The sequence below is a fragment of the Eutrigla gurnardus genome (genome assembly GCF_963514095.1).
Source record: "Eutrigla gurnardus genome assembly, chromosome: 7".
NCBI lineage: Eukaryota > Metazoa > Chordata > Actinopteri > Perciformes > Triglidae > Eutrigla > Eutrigla gurnardus.
Window position 1 is genome coordinate 14,625,375 of NC_139921.1, and position 20,152 is coordinate 14,645,526.

Here is a 20,152-nt window from a genome sequence, read left to right on the forward strand (position 1 = left end):
TGCGATGAAGCGCCTTAAAGCATTGATGAACGAATCTGTGTCCAAAGATGAGGCAACTTCAATGTGTACAGCTCTTATTGTCAAACATGTGAAGATAACTCCATATCTTTTCACAAGACTCCGGGCACGCTTGATGTCAAATGGTCCAAAATAGTAAACTCCGACATAAGTGAACGGAGGTTCTCCAGTCGAAACTCTGTCACTAGGCAAGTCTGCCATTTGTTGCTGACCTGCAGCTCCGTGCAGCCGACGACAGATGACACATCTGGAAATGATCTGCCTTATGGCAACGCCTGCAGCAGGAATCCAGTACTGCTGACGCAGCCTTGACAGCATATGGTTCCTACCGCCATGGCCCACCTCTCGATGTATCTGGCGTAAGATGAGGTCTGAGATGTGGAGATCCTTTGCTATTATGGCTGGATGTTTAGACTCTTCGGGCATGGCAGCCTTACTAAGTCGGCCTCCGACTCTCAACACACCTTCTTCCAGTATCGGACTGAGTCTGTAAATGTGACTGTTCCCTTTCACACACTCTCCCTTTTGGAGGCAAGATAACTCTTCAGAGAACTTTCTTCTTTGACAGATCTTGATTATCTCCAGTTCAGCTCCTTTGATCTCCTCCAATGAGAGGCAAATCTCCTTGTCAAGAACATCTTTGTGTTTAGTTAGGTTCAATGCTGGCTGAGAATCACATGCAGTGACTTCTCTCCTCTTCCTGTTGTTCCAAAGTAAGGTTCTGAGTCTCAAGATCCATGCCATCACTCTCGTGAGACGTTTCCAAGATGAGCTGCGGTTGATCAGTCTCAGCACAGCATCCTCCTCTTGTTCCACAGAGACAACGGCAGCCGACACCTTGACCTCTGGGTCCCCAGGTGGAAGTTCTCCCAAGTTGTCTGGGTTAACAGGCCAAGTCTCCTCTTCCTGCATGAGAAATGAAGGTCCAGATATCCATGTCTCATTCTTGAGGAACAGCTCCGCTCTCATGCCTCTGGAGGCAAGATCTGCAGGGTTGTGTGCGGTACTCACATACCTCCACTGTGATACTTCAGACATTTTGAGGATCTCTGTGACTCTGTTCGCTACGAAGATGCGAAACCTTGATGTTTGGTTCTTGATGTATTTCAGCACCGATGTACTGTCTGACCAGAAAACGCTGTCTTGCAGCTGCAGTCTCAGCTCCTTCCTCCATAGCGTGTCCATGCGAGCTGCCACCACAGCCGCAATCAACTCCATACGTGGGATCGTCACAGGCTTTAAAGGTGTCACCCTGGATTTTCCCATTATGAAGGCAACGTGGATCTGAGAACAGTCATTGTGCAACAGCAGGTAGGTGACGGTACCGTATCCCTCCTCACTTGCGTCAGCAAAGTGATGCAACTGGGCGCTGGTTGCTTCTCCAAAGTTGGGCGGTTTTAAACATCGTCCAACGCTGAAGCCCTCCAACAGGTGTAATTCCTCGAGCCAGTTGACCCACTCCTGGGCTACAGATGTTGGTATGACATCGTCCCATCCTAGCCCCTGCCGGCATAGGTCTTGAATGATCCTCTTGGCTGTGAAAACCACAGGGGACAAGATTCCAAGAGGGTCGTAGAAAGAGCTGACAGTAGAAAGGATTCCTCTGCGTGTCAGCGGTCTGTCCTGAAAGCTTATACTGAACTTAAAGGTGTCATACTGGACACACCAACGCACTCCCAGTGCCCTCTCAACTGGTAGGATGTCGTGGTCCAGATCCAGGTCTTTAACGTCCTTCGCTCTTTCCTCCTCCGGTATTGCTGCCAGCACACGACGACTATTACTCAGCCACTTCGTCGAATGAAAGCCTCCCTTGGCACAGAGCTTTACCAAATCCTGGTAAAGGGTTATGGCTTCATCCTCTGAGGCTATTGAAGCCAGGCAGTCGTCGACATAGAAACTGTGCATGATGGTGTCAAACACTTTCTGGTTAAAGAGCTGTTTGTTATCTTCAGCACACTTTCGGAGAGCGAAATTAGCACAGCTTGGTGATGACGTCGCGCCAAACAAATGGACCACCATCCGGTATTCCACCATCTGTTGACTGAAGTCCCCATTGGGCCACCACAGAAATCGAAGTAGGTCTGCATCTGTCTCTGGCACTCGAACCTGATGGAACATGGCCTCAATGTCAGACATCAGAACAATGGGCTCCATCCTAAACCTGGTCAAGACTCCCACCAGTGCGCTTGTCAGGTCAGGTCCTTGCAAGAGATGTGCATTTAGTGATGTGCCTTGAAATGATGCTGCGCAGTCAAAGACGATACGGATCTTCCCTTTCTTGGGATGGTATACACCGTGATGAGGGATATACCAAACCTTGCCGTCGCATCGTTCCTGACTTGTAGCTGGCACTCTCTCTGCATATCCACTGGATATCAGGTTGTCCATAAATGTAGTATAGTCTTTTTGGAATGCCGCATCCCTGCCAAACCTCCCCTTGAGGTTGAGAGTACGTTGCTCTGCAACTTTGCGATTGTTGGGCATGGTAATTGATTTGTCCTTCAGCGGCAATCCAACAACATAATGGCCATCAACCAGTTCCACAGTCTCGTTAGCCATTTCCAGGAACTTAGAGTCTTCCCTTGACAGCCCTTGCAGTTCATCCTGGCTGTTTTCAGGGAAGTCAGTCTTGAATTGTTGGTTCCAGAGCTCGTCAAGAGTGACAGCAGAGATCCTGTTGATGCTAACTGCAGACTGAGTCACAGGATCGTCACTGCCCTCTCCTCCAAGGGGTCCATTTACAGTCCATCCAAGCATTGTTTTGACCGCATATGGCCCTCCATCCACACTTCGGATGACTTCCAGTGGTTCCAATGCTCTGGGAACATTCAAGCCAATTAACATCTCCACGTCTGCATCTATCTGTGGCAGATAGACAGGCTTCAGATGTGGCCATCTTTCCAGATCTTGCTGTCGTGGGATGTTACCTCTGTTAACAGGCATTTGATGTTGTGTGAAGATCTTCGGCATTTCACAGTACCAGTGACTGTCCAATCCAGCGACCTCCAAGTCCGATGCAATGCAACTGTCAACCACCTTCTCTTGGCCCATGGTACGTAAAAGAATCCTTGTTCTTCTCCCAGAGAGTCCCAGCTTATCCATCAGACCCATTGTGCAGAAGGACGCTGAACTCCCTGGGTCCAGAAAGGCGTAGGTTTCGACTGACCTTTGACCTTTACTGGACTTAACCTTGACTGGCACGATAGCAAGCTTACAATCTTGCTCACCGGCCCCAGTAAGACCACCGGTTTGGACTTCGACTAGAGCACTGTCCACTGCTCTGTCAGAGTTGCTCCTGCCTTTCTCTGGATCTCCATTCTCTTTAGAGTGGATATGGAGCAAGCTGGGGTGTCGTGAGCCACATGTTTTGCAAGACAGACGTTTCCTGCACTCCTTGCTGATGTGCCCAGTGCACAAGCAGCCGAAGCAAACTCCATTTTTCTTCAGGAACTCCATCTTCTCACTGTGAGCTTTCTTCTCCAATAGAAAACACGACTCCAGTGTGTGTCTACCTTTTTTGCAGAAAAGGCAGGTCTTCTCGGGTCCATCTTTAACCCTGTTCTCCCAATGAGCATCTCTTTCCACAGTAGTGAAAGTTGTGGCAAAGCTGCTTCCTCTAGCCTTAGGACGAGGCACAGGTTTAGCTCTACCACTTTCTTTGAAGGCCCCTATGACTGGAGCATCTTGTATGTCTCCGAATACAGGGTCTGTAGTGATCCTAACTTCACGCTCAATAAAGGTCACGATATCAGCAAACATAGTTCTTTTCCGATGCTTTTCCTGAATGTCGCATGCCTTCGCTCGCCACTTGTCTCTCAACTTGTAAGGCAGCTTCTTGATCACAGAGACCATGTTTGCAGACGTGTTCAAGTCAGATAGGTTGTATACATCTTTCATGGCATTGTGACATCCTCGCAAGAATAAGCTGTATGCTTGTAAAGCTTTTCCATCCTCCGACTTTATTGCTGGCCATGCAAAGATCTTGTCCATATAAGCGGATGCTATGACGTGCTCATTTCCAAAGTGTTCCTGGAGTAAAGCCTTTGCTGTAGCATATCCAATGCCATCAGTCATGTGTTGACAACTTCTGACTGCTGTTTAGGCTGACCCCTGGTGTATTGCTCCAGGTAATGCAGGAGGTCAACAGCATCGTCAGTCCTCAGTTCTATGGTCTGCTAAAATGACTGCATAAAGGCATGATAGTGCAGAGGGTCACCGTCAAACAGTTGGATGTCTCTTTTAGGTAGTGAAGCAATGCATTGCTGATGCACCAACATCGAAGTTATGTCATTTTGTTTTTGCATTATAGACATCATGGTGTCCTGTTCACTGCTGATGTTTCCGGAAGCAGATTGTGTGTGTCTATGCAGAGACAGTGGGGCTCCTGTAGCCTTTGGGACTGTGCTCTGAGCCTGTGTGGGGGCTGAGGTCCTCTGGAGATGTTTGTTTCCATCACATTGCCTTTGTTTCGGCCTTGTGCCTCTTAACTCTGCAGGTTGTCCTCTTCCAACATCTCCAACATTTTGCCGTACAAAGGTCTCTGCATTAAAGTTGAGGCCACTTTCAAAGTAGGCTTCCATTCCATCCAATTTCTGAGAAGCAACACTCCGTACCCCTGACCCAGAGGTTCTCAAAACATTAAGCTTTGCCGCCGATGCGGCCATGTCCGTTTCAAGTTGAAGCTCTTGCAGCGCATGCCTTATTTTGGCTTCCTCTTCCTCAAGAGCATGCTTTTGTTCGAGCAACCTTTTTCGAGCTATTAAAGCAGCCATTTCAGCTTCGGCTCTGACACGGGCAGATGCAGTTGAGGACACTTTTGACCTGATAGATTTTGAACCATGATTCTGGCTGCTATAGTTTGATATGCTGTCATCTGGCTGAATATCATCCTGAACATTATGTGACTGAGGCCCAGTCACTTCCACATTTTCCACACCTCCATTTTCCTCTTCTGCAGCCTCATGTAGCAGAGGGCTTTCATTTGACCTATTAGCCACCAGCAGAGGCCTGCTTGGGGATCCTCTGAGTCTGGTTACAGAAAACCATGCATTAACATCCTCAATAAAATCATCTTTATGTTTAATGATTTTTAAGAACCAACCGGTTTGTTTTTCTTGTTCATCATGAGGAATGAGAGGCATTAAGGAAGCATGTAGTTCATTAGAGGTGTGAGACAATTTCATCAAGCCATCAAGTTTCCCTTTAACAGCTGAAACATGTTTTCCATCTTTCATGAGCTCTTTCATAGAGCTTACCACAGTCTTTATTTCATCCACTTTCCTTTTTCGTTCCTTTTGTATGGACTCAATTTTATTTGCAAAAGCCTTTTCAGTTAGAATTACTTTCCTCTTTCCCATGTCCTGTTTCCCAACATCTGAACCAACACTTGTTCTACTCATCTTGAACGCACAAGTAAATGATCACAATGAGAGAATCCAAAGCAAAGCAGCCACATAAAACAGTCACAGCTATCGGCGATAGCATAGAGACAGGGCAGAGCACGTTAGTTTGTCACACACACAGCTTGGCCCGGTGGGCCGCGAACACAGCGTGATATCACAATTCACAATGACAGACAGTTTCCACTCAGCGGCGGGACCAGATCAAAGTGTTCCAATCAATCATGTATCACAGCAGTCACGGAACGGGTCGGGTATGTTACCGCCGGCGCCTATCCTTTCAGTCCGTCCTTGTTGTCCGTTTGTTTGTGCGCGTCCTCCTTACATTGTTTGCATATCATGCATTCCTTTGTTGCTCCACGCGTCCATTTGTGACATGTCGGGTCCTTTCGTGGCTCCAATCCATGTGGTTGTGTCACAGTTTTGCTGACAAATGTATGGCGACTATTGAACCACTTATTTAGTCACCGAGAGGCTAGATCGGGAAAATGTTTTTGCCAGACGCGCTGCTTGTTCAAAGAATCACTTAAAAATGGGTACTGCGTTTTGTTGGTTTTATTAGAGATTAGAGAAGTTAAAAACGTTCCATAGTAGCATAGTCCTAAAGTGATCGGTGCTAAAGTGCGTTAAATGTTAATAGATTGTGCGGTCAGCAAAGTTGGACTTCCCCCGTCCACCCCCTCTCATCTCAAACATTTCATTCAAGCCCAACCCGCGCGTGAACAGCTGACTTTTACCACTGATCCTGACTGACGTAGCCCCAACACCACGTGACCTGTCAGTCTGCCTATACCTGTCACCAACAAACGCCTTGATATCTGACCTAAAACTAGAACAAAAGAAACACAGTCCACCTACCTTTGCAGAACTCCTTTTGCTACTTCGCACTACAGAGGATAAACGCAACTCCAAAGAATGTCGCATGAGGCAGTATTTTGGTACCTCAAAACAGTAGGTGTCCTCACACTTCCAAGGTGTCTCTGCTCAGTGTGTTGAAGAATGTGGCTGTGTCCGAAATCACTCCCTACTCCCTATATAGTGCACTATATAGGGAGTTCGCCATTTTGTAGGGGTGTCCGAATGTGTAGTGAGCATTACTATTCCCTATATAGTGCACTCAAAGTTTCCCACAATGCATCGTGAAAAGTAGTGTACAGCCGATGGTCACTAGCCGAGCAAATTTTACCATCATGCATTGCGCTGAAAGACAAATCGCGAAGGGATGAGAGGAGAGCAGGAAAAAGCGGAGGAAATGAATAATAATAATAAAATGAATAATCGTACAATAATAAATGTTAATATTTAATATATATATTGCAGAGCAGAACAAGACGACACAAACGGCCAAAGTGTGATGTTTTCCTTTATTTACAAAAAAAAAAAACGCGATATATATTTATATGAGACTTTGGGCGAGCGGCGGCCGGCGGCAGGGTCCGGCGACAGTTGGCGGTGGCCGGCGGCGGTGGTGGCCGCGGCGGCCGGTGATAGGCGGCGGTTGGCGGCGACAGTTGGCGGTGGCCGTGGCGGCCGGCGATAAGCTGCAGTGGCCGGCAACAGGCTGCGGTGGCTGGCCGGCCGACGAGAGGCGGCGGCGGGGTCTTCGTCCGTCAAAAACCGTCACTCAAACCAAAGCGCTGTATGACAGTCAAACTATAAAGATGCAGAGATGAGGGACAGATTGCGGCGAGCGATCGCCGAGGAGTTTGGGATCGGGGACGGAGTGTAGCCTGTTCAGGTCCGGTGGATCGCGGAGATGTGGGGTGCCGGTAGTGCTGCAACCTGGTCCTGAAGTCCACCTGGACCCGATCGGGATCGTTGAAAATAAAAATAGCAGTGAGGACGATGTAGTGATCGTCTCATTATTGAAAATTATTTTTTTCTCAAGAAATGAGACGGCCACGGAATCCCCTTATTGCTGGAGGACTCGTTCTTTTGGTTTTGTAAATTTTCGCAACGAATATGTATTAAAAAATAATTATCCTGGTAATTTCTCTGCGTGAGACTTAAGAGGCGTTGGCGGAATCTGACACGTATTAATTATGCGTCAGGACAACGTCATCAATGGCGCCGAAAGAAATCCCCCGAGTAGTGTCCGAAAGTGTTTTTTCATTTTGCCTTTGAGTCCACTATATAGTGCCCTCCATAGAACTACCCTATATAGGGAGTAGGGAGTAGGGAATGATTTCGGACACAGCCTGTGACACATCACCACAAAGACACGATGAGTCCAAATCTGAAATAAAAGACCTGAAAAGACAGATAGCTGCATTGCAGTCCCAGCTTACACAAAAAGACAACAGAGCTCATTCAAAGAAAGCACATCCCAAAGCTGCCATGATCAAGTCCTCAGCTGACAGTGCTAGACTGCAAAAAGCACAGCCTGGAAACCAAGGTGAAAACAGTAACCACAACAGACCAAACCCCTGGTACTGTTTCAGATGTGGTGAAGATGGACACATAAGGACTCATTGTGAATCTGAACCCAACCCCTCTCTCGAAGGAAACTTCTTAGAGAGAAGCAATTGGAATGGGAGATGAAAGGTGGCTCCTCACCGTCCCATCAGTTAAACTAAAATCAGCCACTATTGAGGGGCAAATAGGGGCTGGAACACAGACAAAGTGTCCCAAGAAGAAACAGCGTGTCTCATTAGCATACTCACGCTCTAAACAACGAGTAGTAACTCTACCAAAGGGGCTCATTGGAGCTAAAACGACCTCGCAAGTCACCATAGCAGACAAAGACTGTAATTGCTTGCTAGACACAGGTTCACAAGTAACAACAATCCCAAATTCATTTTACAAACAGAATCTATCACACCTACCTATTCAACCTTTGAACAACCTACTCGAAGTGGAGGCTGCTAATGGCCAAGATGTCCCCTACTTGGGGTATATTGAAGTAAAAATCAAGTTTCCCAAGAGTTCCTTTGGCTTGGACATCGAAGTGCCCACCTTAGCCTTGGTTGTGCCTGACATGCGCTCAACCTTATCATCAGTCTTAATAGGCACAAACACTCTAGACGTCCTATATGAGCTATACTCTAATGCTACACCTCAGTGCTTCCAATCATTGCCCTATGGATACAGAGTTGTCCTCAAAACCCTCGAAATGAGACAGATGCAGAAAACTAACTCCAGTCTTGGGGTTGTAAAGCTGTTCAGAAAAGACCCTGAGATTATTGGCCCTGGTCAAACCAAAGTCGTCGAAGGAACGGTCAACTGCAGAACACCAGACGCTGGAAAGTGGGTTGTAGTCGAACAGCCAAGTATCTCTCCCTTACCAGGTGGCATAATGGTCACAAATGGCTTAGCGGGCCTTCCATCTAAATTACCTCGCTGCATACCAGTGGTCCTCAAGAACGAATCAGACCATGATATCACCATCTCTCCAAAGAGTTTGATAGCCGAAGTGAACACTATTCAAAGTATTCATCACATCCCCACTGACAATCCAGACAACCCAACTAAACCTGACCAAAAACCAAAGAAAGACTTAGATTTTGGAAACTCTCCAATACCCAATGAATGGAAAGAACGAATAACTGAAAAACTGAACTCCATGCCAGATGTATTCGCACAGCATGACCTCGACTTTGGGTGCACTGACAAAATAAAACATCACATAAAGCTCAATGATGAAACGCCATTCAAACACAAGGCAAGACCTATACACCCACAGGACATTGAAGCTGTGCGCAAGCACCTCAGAGAACTCCTTGATGCGGAAATCATCCGTGAATCAGAGTCACCCTTCTCTTCACCAATTGTAGTCGTCAGAAAGAAAAATGGCTATGTCAGACTCTGCATAGACTACAGAAAGCTCAACCTACAAACAGTGAAAGACTCATATGCTTTGCCCAACTTGGAGGAGTCTTTTGCAGCATTTAATGGATCCAAGTGGTTCTCTGTACTGGATCTGAAGTCTGGTTTTTACCAGATTGAGATGGAGGAGTCAGACAAACACAAAACAGGGTTTGTTTGCCCACTTGGTTTTTTTTAGTTTAACAGGATGCCACAAGGCATTACTAACGCCCCTAGCACATTCCAAAGGCTCATGGAGCGTTGCATGGGAGAATTGAACTTGAAACAAGCCCTCGTCTTCATCGACGATCTCATAGTTTTCGCTCCAACGCTGGAAGAACATGAGATAAGACGTACTCAACAGATTGAGGGAGTACGGTCTGAAATTGTCTCCAGACAAATGTAAGTTCTTTCAGACATCTGTTAAGTACTTGGGCCACATTGTGTCTGAGAAAGGTATTGAAACAGACCCTGAAAAGATTGCAGCCCTCAAAACCTGGCCGAAACCTAACAATCTTAAAGAACTAAGAACCTTCTTGGGGTTCTGCGGTTATTACTGCCGGTTCATAAAAGACTACTCACAGATTCTGAAACCCCTCAACGCACTCACTGCTGGATACCCGCCGCTACGAAAGCACAGTAACTCCAAAGCAGATACAAAGAAATACCACAATCCCAAAGATGTCTTTGGTGACAGATGGACAACAGAATGCCAAACAGCATTTGAAACCATTATAGACAAGTTGACAACCGCTCCAGTCCTTGGATTCGCTGATCACAAGTCACCTTACGTCCTGCATACTGATGCAAGCACTGTAGGGTTTGGCGCTGCCCTGTATCAGGAACAAGAAGGACAGAGACGAGTCATTGCTTATGCAAGCCGTGGCTTATCACAGTGTGAAGCTAGATATCCAGCCCACAAACTGGAATTCCTTGCCCTTAAATGGGCAGTAACAGAAAAATTCCAAGACTATTTGTATGGCAGTCCCTTCCTCGCTGTTACTGACAGCAATCCACTGACCTATATCTTGACCACTGCAAAGCTTGATGCTGCAAGCTATAGGTGGTTAGCTGCTTTATCAACATTTGACTTCCAACTGCAATACAGAGCAGGAAAACAAAACCAGGATGCAGACGGACTGTCCAGACGACCACACAGTCAACTGACTGACGACTTCACATCACAGAAGGAAATGGAAAGGATAAGTCAGTTTGCGCAAAGACATCTACCTGAACACTCAAACCTGATGGCAGAGAGCACAGTCAAAGCCATCTGTGAGAAACACCTAGTCCATTACATTGATGGTGAGTGTGCAGCAACATTGCCTAGCACCACTTTAGTCATGTCACTCGCCCATCACCCAAAAGCCATACCAGTAAGATTCAGGGATGAAGATCAGCTTGATGGTTCATCCGTCATTCCCAGTCTCACAGCTGCTGAGTTAATGGAAAAACAAAGAACAGATGCCAGTATTCGAGAAGTTATCAGCCAGATGGAGTCTGGTGAGAAACCTCCACCATCTGCAAGAAAGGAGCTCCCTGAACTAGGTCTAATGTTAAGGGAATGGAACCGGTTGGTGCTATTGGATGGCATACTATACAGAAAACGACAAGAAGGTGCACAGGTATCTTACCAGCTGGTACTACCAGAAGAACTGAGACCCCTGGTCTTGAAGAGTTTGCATGATGACATCGGCCACATGGGCGTGGAACGTACCTTAGACCTTGTCAGAACACGGTTCTATTGGCCCAGGATGTCCGCCGATGTGGAAAACAAAATCAAGACTTGCAACCGTTGTATACGACGTAAATCCTTACCTGAAAAAGCTGCACCACTTGTTAACATCACAGCTACAAGACCACTTGAGCTTGTATGTATGGATTTCCTCACAGTAGAACCAGACTTGAGTAACACTAAAGACATTCTAGTCATCACAGATCACTTTACAAAGTATGCTGTGGCTATACCAACCACGAACCAGAAAGCTCGAACAGTAGCTAAATGCTTATGGGACAACTTTCTCGTCCATTATGGCATCCCTGAGAGGCTTCATAGTGATCAAGGCCCCGACTTTGAGTCTCGCACTATCAAAGAGTTGTGTGAACTTATTGGCACTCAGAAAATAAGGACCACCCCCTATCACCCAAGAGGAAACCCCGTTGAACGTTTCAACAGGACCCTCCTTAACATGCTGGGAACCCTCGAGAATCAGAAGAAGAGTCACTGGCGTGACTATGTCAAGCCATTGGTGCATGCCTATAATTGTACCAGAAATGAGGTAACCGGGTTTAGCCCTTATGAGTTAATGTTTGGGCGACAGCCTAGATTACCAGTCGATTTAACCTTTGGCTTACCAGTCCACCGCCAATCAGGATCGCATTCGCAGTACGTCCAGAACCTGAAATCCCATCTTGAAACAAGCTACAGAGTTGCTTCAGAAAATGCGAAGAAAACGGCAGATCGCAACAAAGACTATAGATTTGATAAGCGTGTTGTTGATTCCACTCTGAGAGAAGGTGACAGAGTCTTAGTCAGAAATGTCCCTCTTAGGGGCAAACATAAACTAGCTGACAAGTGGGAATCAGACATATATTTTGACCTGAAACAATGTGGAGACATTCCAGTGTATGTCGTGAAGCCTGAAACCAGAGAAGGTCCACAGAGAACCCTTCATCGTGACCTCCTGCTAGGGTTGTCACGATATTAAAATTTTCAACTCGATACCGATACTCAGGAAAATATTCGATACTCGATACCATTTTCGATACCACAAGGATGAAAAAAAGACCCCAAAATTTAAAAGAAATATTTTTATTAACAAAAAAAATGCTAAAATAACAAGTTTCAGGTCTGAGGTAGTGCAAAAAATAAATAAATAAAATAAACAATAACCATTGGAACAATATTTTGAGGTTGTAAATATTAGGCAAGCCTGATAAAAACTAAATTAACTTAAGTGTTCCTTCCTTGGCTATGCTTTATATACATAACAATAAACTAAATGACACTAGCCAAACCAGTTAACATGGACATTACACTGTTGAAATGCTGTATTCTCAGCAGCTCTCTGCCTTCGGACGCAGCGTCGGCGGTTTGGTGTCAGGGGGTGGGGTGGTGGTATCGATACTTTTGAAAATGAGTATCGTATCCGGATACAACATTTTAGTATCGATACTCTTTTGAGTTTCGATACTTTTGACAACCCTACCTCCTGCTGCTGTGTGGTTTCCTTCCCATGACCTTAGCAGAAAGTGAAACTGACACAACAAAGGTGGCAAGGCGGCCAAGAACTCAACAACATCCAAAGAACGACAGCCCAGATGAAGCTGATTGGAACGAGTCCCAGTCTGACCCTGAGGAATACTATTACGATGATCACAGAAACTTAAGAGTAGAAACCCGAGGTTTCAATGATGCCTCTGAAGCAGTGGAAAACCTTGCAAGAAGGACTGCACCAGAACCTTTTGAAGTATTGATAACTATTGAGGAAGACCCTTCAGATGTAGTGAGTGCTTTCCCTGAAGATGTTCCAGTGGAGACTCTTGATTTGGATTTACCTGTTGAGGATCTTGGGGAGAGAAACTCACCTACTGGACAGAACCTGAAAACGTATCTGGAGAGAATCTGAACAGTGTTCATTCTCCTACTCAAACCATCCTGGAAAGAAGTGGAAACGCAGGTGTCATGGATGAAACTGAAATTGAAAGAGGATGCTCTAGGAGATCCACCAGAGACAGAAAACCCACTAAACGACTGACTTACCCAGAGCTAGGGAACCCCTTAGTTACAATAATCCAGTCTTTACTTCAGAGTTTGAGTGAAGTGATTACAGACTCACGCACAGAACCTTGTTGCCAAGAACTACACAGAGTTATGCCAGTATAAGCTCTTGAAATGCACAGGCACGTGCATTAGGTAAAGTGGGGAGGATGTAACCCACATTAACATATGATACAATATAAATATTTTGTTAAAAAGGATAAATATGTTTTTTGTTTAAAAGCATAAATATGTTTTTGTATTAAAATGCATACACTTCATTAAGAGCCAGTTAATGTGGATTTGGCAGTAATTAATGAAATTGATTAAAAATATGCCTTTAAGAAATGCGGTGACGCTTCCCCTTTAAGAAATTTGTTGGCCCGTGTTTACGCATGCTCTGGTCAGAGCTGAGCAGAGCGGAGAGCGGAGGAGAAGCGGAGAAAAGCAGCGATATTAACAAGTAAAATAGTTACCAAAAGAGTTGGTTTAAAGCCTGGAATAAAATACCTACCTACTTGGTGTTTCATGAGGACCATGCTTAAATGAGCCACAGCGGTTTTGGTGAGTTTCAACTCGTTTTATTGATGCTTCGCTGTATTGGTTGCACTTGAATGAGTGAATGGTCGCTAGCAAAGAGCTAATAGCCTAAGCTAAATGAATGTGCGGAGAAAAGTAAAACTAAACTGTTTAGCAGTTAATAGTCCCCGGTTTATCAACCAAAGCCAAATACATGTGTATCTTGCTAATTGAAGAAGTTGAGTTTTATTTCATGTAAAAAGAGGAGTTATACAGCCCAGCGGCAGGAGGAAAAGTACCGCATGTCGCTGTATGGGACCTGGTTACATAACGTAACACTGACATTAAGATTTAAACTCACTGTAAAAGGTTTTTCATTTGTATGGACCGAGTAATTTATTTTGTTTATGGCCTGTTGTACAGGTCAGGTTTTTTTTGCTTGCTCCTGAATGAAGTATGATCGATGAGAGAAACTCTTCCTCGCCGCGGGAGACCACACATACGCAAGCGGCCGTGGGATACAAGATGGCGAGCTAGACCCACAGACTTCGTTCCCAGAAGACATCCCTATCTTCCCCAGCAAACATTTTCTCGACCTGCGTCTAGATGAAGACGTCCAATCGACGTCGCGTCACGACGTGACTTTAATTCGACTGTTTTTCGACATCATAAAATAATATCATGGCAAATATGACCATATTAAATATGCATTTTAGAGAGGTTTAACTGAATAAACACGGCCAGAAAACGTTTGCTCGACCTGCGTCCAGATGAAGACGTCCAATCGACGTCGCGTCACGACGTGACTTTAATTCGACTTTTTTTCGACATGATAACATTAGGGGGAATACGATCTCAAAGAAAACATGTTTAACTGAAAAAACACTGTCAAGAATGATTTCCTCTATCTACTGCTGTGTCGAGATGCAGATATCCAATCATGTCGGGATGTCTGATTAACGTCGGGCAGGCAGGTTGATTTGACGTCTACCTGAGGGGCTGAAATGACCGCCATTTAGACTTTTTTTCAACGACATATCAACGCATGAATGTTAGAAACTATTCGAAATAATGGAAATATGTTCGTGAATTTAAGAAAATAATGTAGTATCATATTGGCAATGTGGGCTAAAATGTTTGTGATTCTAGCATCCATCTAGGAACTATTTTTCTTCGCGTAGTTAGCGCACATAGCGGTTTCCTACGCATGCGCAAGAAGAACTTTGCAGTGTCGTTTGGCGAGGAGACTGAGACACCTGTGAAAGGTGAGTTACTAAAAGTACTGTAATTTAAAATGAAACCGTGTTTGGTAAGACATTATACGTTTATCAGTTGCATGTTAGAGTTTTGATTTTGTTGCTGCATCGTGTATTGTTACAGATAGCTGGTTTTTTTTTTGCTTTTATTCGTAAACGAGCGGCGGCTAGCAGCCGAGTTAGCTGCCATGTGAAACTAGCCCTGAGTTAGCTCACAGGCTACGTGAGGTGCTCGATGCTAAACCGAGCCGAACATCTGTGCAACTCTCGGTTTAGCATTGTTACAGAACCATAACACTTTAAAACCAGACGGGCGAAAACGTTGTTTTTTCTCCGTCTTCCTCGGCATTGTTTCAAGAATATTTGCATCTAGACAGATCCACCGAAAACGCTGTAGTTCATATGCCAGGCCTATAGGTGTCGCTTGACATACACCAAAAACGGGATGGAGAGACGGACCATGCGCAGAAGATTTTGGCTCTATAAGAGGGTATGCGTTTACGTCACTTCCGCCCCGGGACACTATGGCGTTATATTTGTGCCACATTTATGAAGGAGCAATGTGAGATTTTGAGCGCAGAAAAATATATTTTGAGAGCACAGAAATTATATTTTGAAGAGAAATGATATGCGAGCAAAACATGTCATTTGAGCAGGCAAAAATATATCACTCTCACTCAGTTTTACTCATGCCCTCTCTCAAACTCTTGCTCGCTGCGCTGCAGACCGCTGCACGCGTGCTCTCAATCTGTCCCTTCTGTGCACGCTCAACTTTGTCGTACGCTCGCTCAACTTGGCACAGTGTTACAAATGTGCCACAATAGCAACCAATCAGAGACTTGGAGAAGCTCAATTCTGATTGGCTGTTTCGTCTCCAATCACAACGCTTCCATAACACGCCGAACGAGTGGGATTTTAGATTTCCAGCCAGCAGAATGGCTAGAAATTCATAACTCACCTGACGTTGTGGCGTATTATTGTTTTCACCATTTGATTCTGCCATTCTGCTTTCAGTTTTATTACATCATTTTTTCTTGTTTTATTCAGAACAATCCAGCCTCCAGGAAACATGTGTACTAGTTTTTTCTTTTTGAGACAGGATGGGCCTGTTACACAGGTTTCAATCTTCATGCTCGGGTCGTCTCACTGTTGGAAGACATAACTCCCCTGACGTGGCGCAATACGCAATATTGATAAAAGTAATCTATTTGTGTGTCTCTGTCCCTCGCCTAGGCCTGTTTTGATAACTATTTGTCCAATTTACCTCACTTCACAGGTTTATTGTGAGACACACACCAGGTGAGATACACACACACACACACACACACACACTTGAATGGGGGGGCTTTAATGAATATGAATATTTGGATACAGCCTCAGAGCCGTCCGCCCCTGTTTTTTACGCTGTTGTGATGATGCTTGGACAGAGGAGCTAATGCTTAACAGCAGCAACAGTTTGAATATCTTCAAATTCATTCTTTTAGAGTAAATGTATTCCGAAACTGTAGCACATGTTTGAAATGAAATGGAATTGTCCTTTAAAAGAAAACCTCTAATGTGCTCCCTGTGTGAACAGCCAGGCACCTGCGTGAAAGAGAAATTATGCTTAGTGTTGCCTCTGTGTGTTGTGTTCACAGGGGGTTAGTATTTATTATTCGCACTGTTTTAGAAATATAGTCTCAGCTCGTTCTTTGTATGTGGATGCCTTTCATATTGCCAATTCGTGTCATTTGTTTCGGTTTGAGTAATAATGCCGCATTATGTAATGATGTAATACATTTTCACGTCATTATGTAATAACGCCGCATTTTGTAATACAATTCTTGAACGCAATATGTAATAAACTGTGCCGCATTTTGTAATTTGTTACATATTGCACCAGTTAATACAAATAGAGGGTGTTGCACTTTTTTATGAAGAAAATGTAATAATTTGGTGCATTATGTACTAAACCACCAAGATGGATGTCTTATTGATGGACTGATTGTTTTTATTGTTTGATATATTATCATAATAAAACTACATAATACTAATAGAACTACATATATTACTAATAATAAAAAAAACTAAAGAGGGCGGGGCAAGGCCTTTGATCGACTGGAATGGTGTTATTTATGGTCTGTTCTCCAACTTATGGGTTTCAGTGAAAGCTTCATCTCTATGATTAAGTTACTGTATGCTAACCCCTCGGCAGGCGTTATAACGGGCAGCAATTGCTCATCTAGGTTTCCAGTTTCCGGATCTTCTCGTCAGGGTTGCCCTTTATCTCCACTTTTATTTTCTTTGTCCTTGGAACCTCTTGCCCAGGCGATACGACAGTCTGAGGCTCTTGAACCAATCACTATTCACAACACACCACACTGCATTTCCCTGTATGCGGATGATATTTTGATCTTTACAAAAAACCCTTCCAAATCCGTCTCTCATCTTCTAAAAATGTTTGAGGTCTTTAGTAGTATTTCAGGTTACAAAATAAACTGGACGAAATCTGCCTTAATGTTACTGGGTAGACTGGATGAACAGACACACCTCTTTAATATCCCAGTTGTTTGTAATTTTAAATACTTAGGAGTGTCCATCCATCCTTCCCTCAACTTACTAACTGCAGACAACTATAATGAAGTCCTAAAAGAGGTGGATGGCGACTTGAAAAGGTGGGGCATTCTCCCTATTTCTTTTCAGTCCAGACTCTCAGTCATTAAGATGAATATATTACCTCGCATTAACTTTGTTAGCAATATGATTCCCCTAGCTCCACCGGGTAGTTACTGGAAGAAGCTGAATTCTATCATAAGCACTTATTTATGGAACAAAAAAAACCCCAGAATCAAAGCTTCTACTCTACAAAGACACAGATTATCAGGTAGGATTAGTCTGCCCAATTTTGAATGGTATTCATGGAGATTCATCAGAATGTTCCTTGGGGCACTGAGCTGGGGAATCATCCTCTCCATATCATTTTTGACACTAAGGGTAAAAACAATGGTATTGTCTCGGATCTATATACATTTATAACCAAAGCTTCGTATAAAACTGTATCACTTAATAGACTCTGGAAGACAGATATTAATACCTCCTTGGATCTAGACTGGCACACTATATGGTCAAACATAGCTCTGTCATCCAGAAACCCTGACCATCAAATGATACATTATAAATTCATTCACAGGTTTTATTTAACTCCTCGAAGATTACAGCAAATGAAACTCAGAGACAATCCGTACTGTGATTTTTGTCCAGACAATACCATTGCTACTTTTTATCATATGGTTTGGCAGTGTCCAGAGGTCAATAGATTTTGGCACAATGTTTCGCTCACCATGTGTAGTATCATCGAAGAAGCCATCCCTCATTCACAGTCTTTGCTTCTACTTAACGACACATCATCTTTAAAGCTAACTGTAAATATTAAGCGTATTCTACTGGCTGGTCTCACAGCTGCTAAAAGAATGATAGCCTGCCGCTGGAAACCACCACATGCATTGTCGATGAGGGAGTGGCTTTCCTCTTATCGGGATATTGCACAGCTGGATCTCTCTACAGCACGTTTACATTATGCCAAAACATCTAATATTGATTGCTGGTCAAAGTTATTAGAGAAAATAAATGAAATGTTGTAAATATATATGGTCAAACTGTCCTTCTCAGCTTTTGTCTACATTTGGTCTGTGTTTTCCATATATCGTTCGGACTCCATAATGTACATGGTATACTATGTATATCACTTGGGTATTCCACTCTACGTTCTTGCTACTTCCGTGGATATCATCATATGATGGAGGAAAGTAGCACTCATTTAATATGTACACATTATATGTATACTCTATGTGACTTCTGTGGATATCATTATATGATGGAGGAATCTAACACTTGTTTGACATTTCTATGTCTGGAAGATGTATATATGTATGTATGTATGTGTGTAGGTATGTATGTATGTGCATGTATGTATGTGCATGTATGTGTATATACATATGTGTGTGTGTATATATGTATATTACTTATATTTCTCTTTGACACCGCTTATAGCTAGGGCTGGCTCAGGTTTGCCCTGAGCCAGCTCTTGGTTAAGCTGCTATAGGCCTAGACTGCTGGGGGATTATAGTGACACACTGAGCCCCCCTCTCTCTCTCTCTCTCTCTCTCTCTCGCGCACTCTCTCTCTGTGTATGTTCCCCCGGAGTCCCTGTGCTCTCTTGCCTAGCAGGTCTCCCTGGACCGTGGTGGAACCTGATCCGGACTGCACCGATGTTGTGGTCTTGTTTGCCTCTTACCGCCTGTTTTTTTAATTAAAGTAATTGACTAAAATCGGCATCTCTACTGTCACTAACTTGACTACTCCCGGGATCACTCCCGGGAGTCTGGCTATGCTTTCTGGTCCAGCAGAGTCCACTGAGGTCCTGACCGATGCAGACTGCTAACTGGCCTGATGCTGGAAACACCACATTGTAGTTCCACCTGCCCGCTGTGTGACTGCTCAACTACTCCTGCTTTCTGGTCTACGGCGATGGGGTTGGGATGGATTCATCTCGGCGTGGCTGTGCCTGCTGCCATGGACTACTACTGTTGATACTATTGCTTCTGTTAATTCCACCACTACTGTTAATGCTACTACTACCATACTACCAACACCAAATGCAGTTGGAACCCAAGGGCCTGAGCTGCACAAGATTTCTGCCTAAAAGCCTATTAAGGCAGTTTTTTCTCGCCACTGTCGCTGTAACGCTTGCCCCTGGGTGATGTTGGGAATTTGAAATTGTGTTGACTCTTGAAATTTTGAGCGTATTCTAGTCCTGCTCAATGTGTTAAGTGTCCTGAGATGACTTCTGTTGTGATTTGACACTATAAATAAAATTGAATTGAATTTAAACTACATGCATTCTTGTTACAGTATTGTAACCACATTGTTGCTGCTTTAAACAGCCCTATGGCTTCTAACTAATTGCGTGAGTGGAGAAGACGGAGGTCGAGAGCAGATGCTGAAGCTGAAGACAGTGGTGGCTGAAGATGCTGCTGCACAGGAGCATGAGTCTGATGAACCACAGGAAGAAACCACCTTACAGCAGGGAGAACAGTCCCTGGCAGAGCAAGTTTTGGCGGATGATACCTCAGAACTGCCTGGTACTTCAGTTGATGAGCAATTGATGGCCACACGCAGTAATGCCGATTCTGACGAAGAGCCAACCCTAGAATTTGAGCATGACATTGTTGATTCTAGTCAATCGGATGGAGATATGGCTGGGGCACACGGTTCTGACAATGAGACAGGAACTCTAGCTGGAGATTTGGCTCAATGGGCAACAGCCAGCAATCTAAGTGCTGTTAATGGTTTGTTGGGCGTTCTGAGAAGACATGGCCATCGTCTTCCCAAAGATGCCCGGACTCTTCTCCAAACTC

General features: G+C 44.4%; 1 protein-coding gene across 2 annotated transcripts in view; it reads left to right on the forward strand.

Moving 5' to 3' along the window:
* Positions 1–20,152, forward strand: part of LOC311016168 (NACHT, LRR and PYD domains-containing protein 3-like) — a 128,754-nt gene that overhangs the window by 46,947 nt on the left and 61,655 nt on the right. The gene's annotated exons all lie outside the window — the stretch shown is intronic.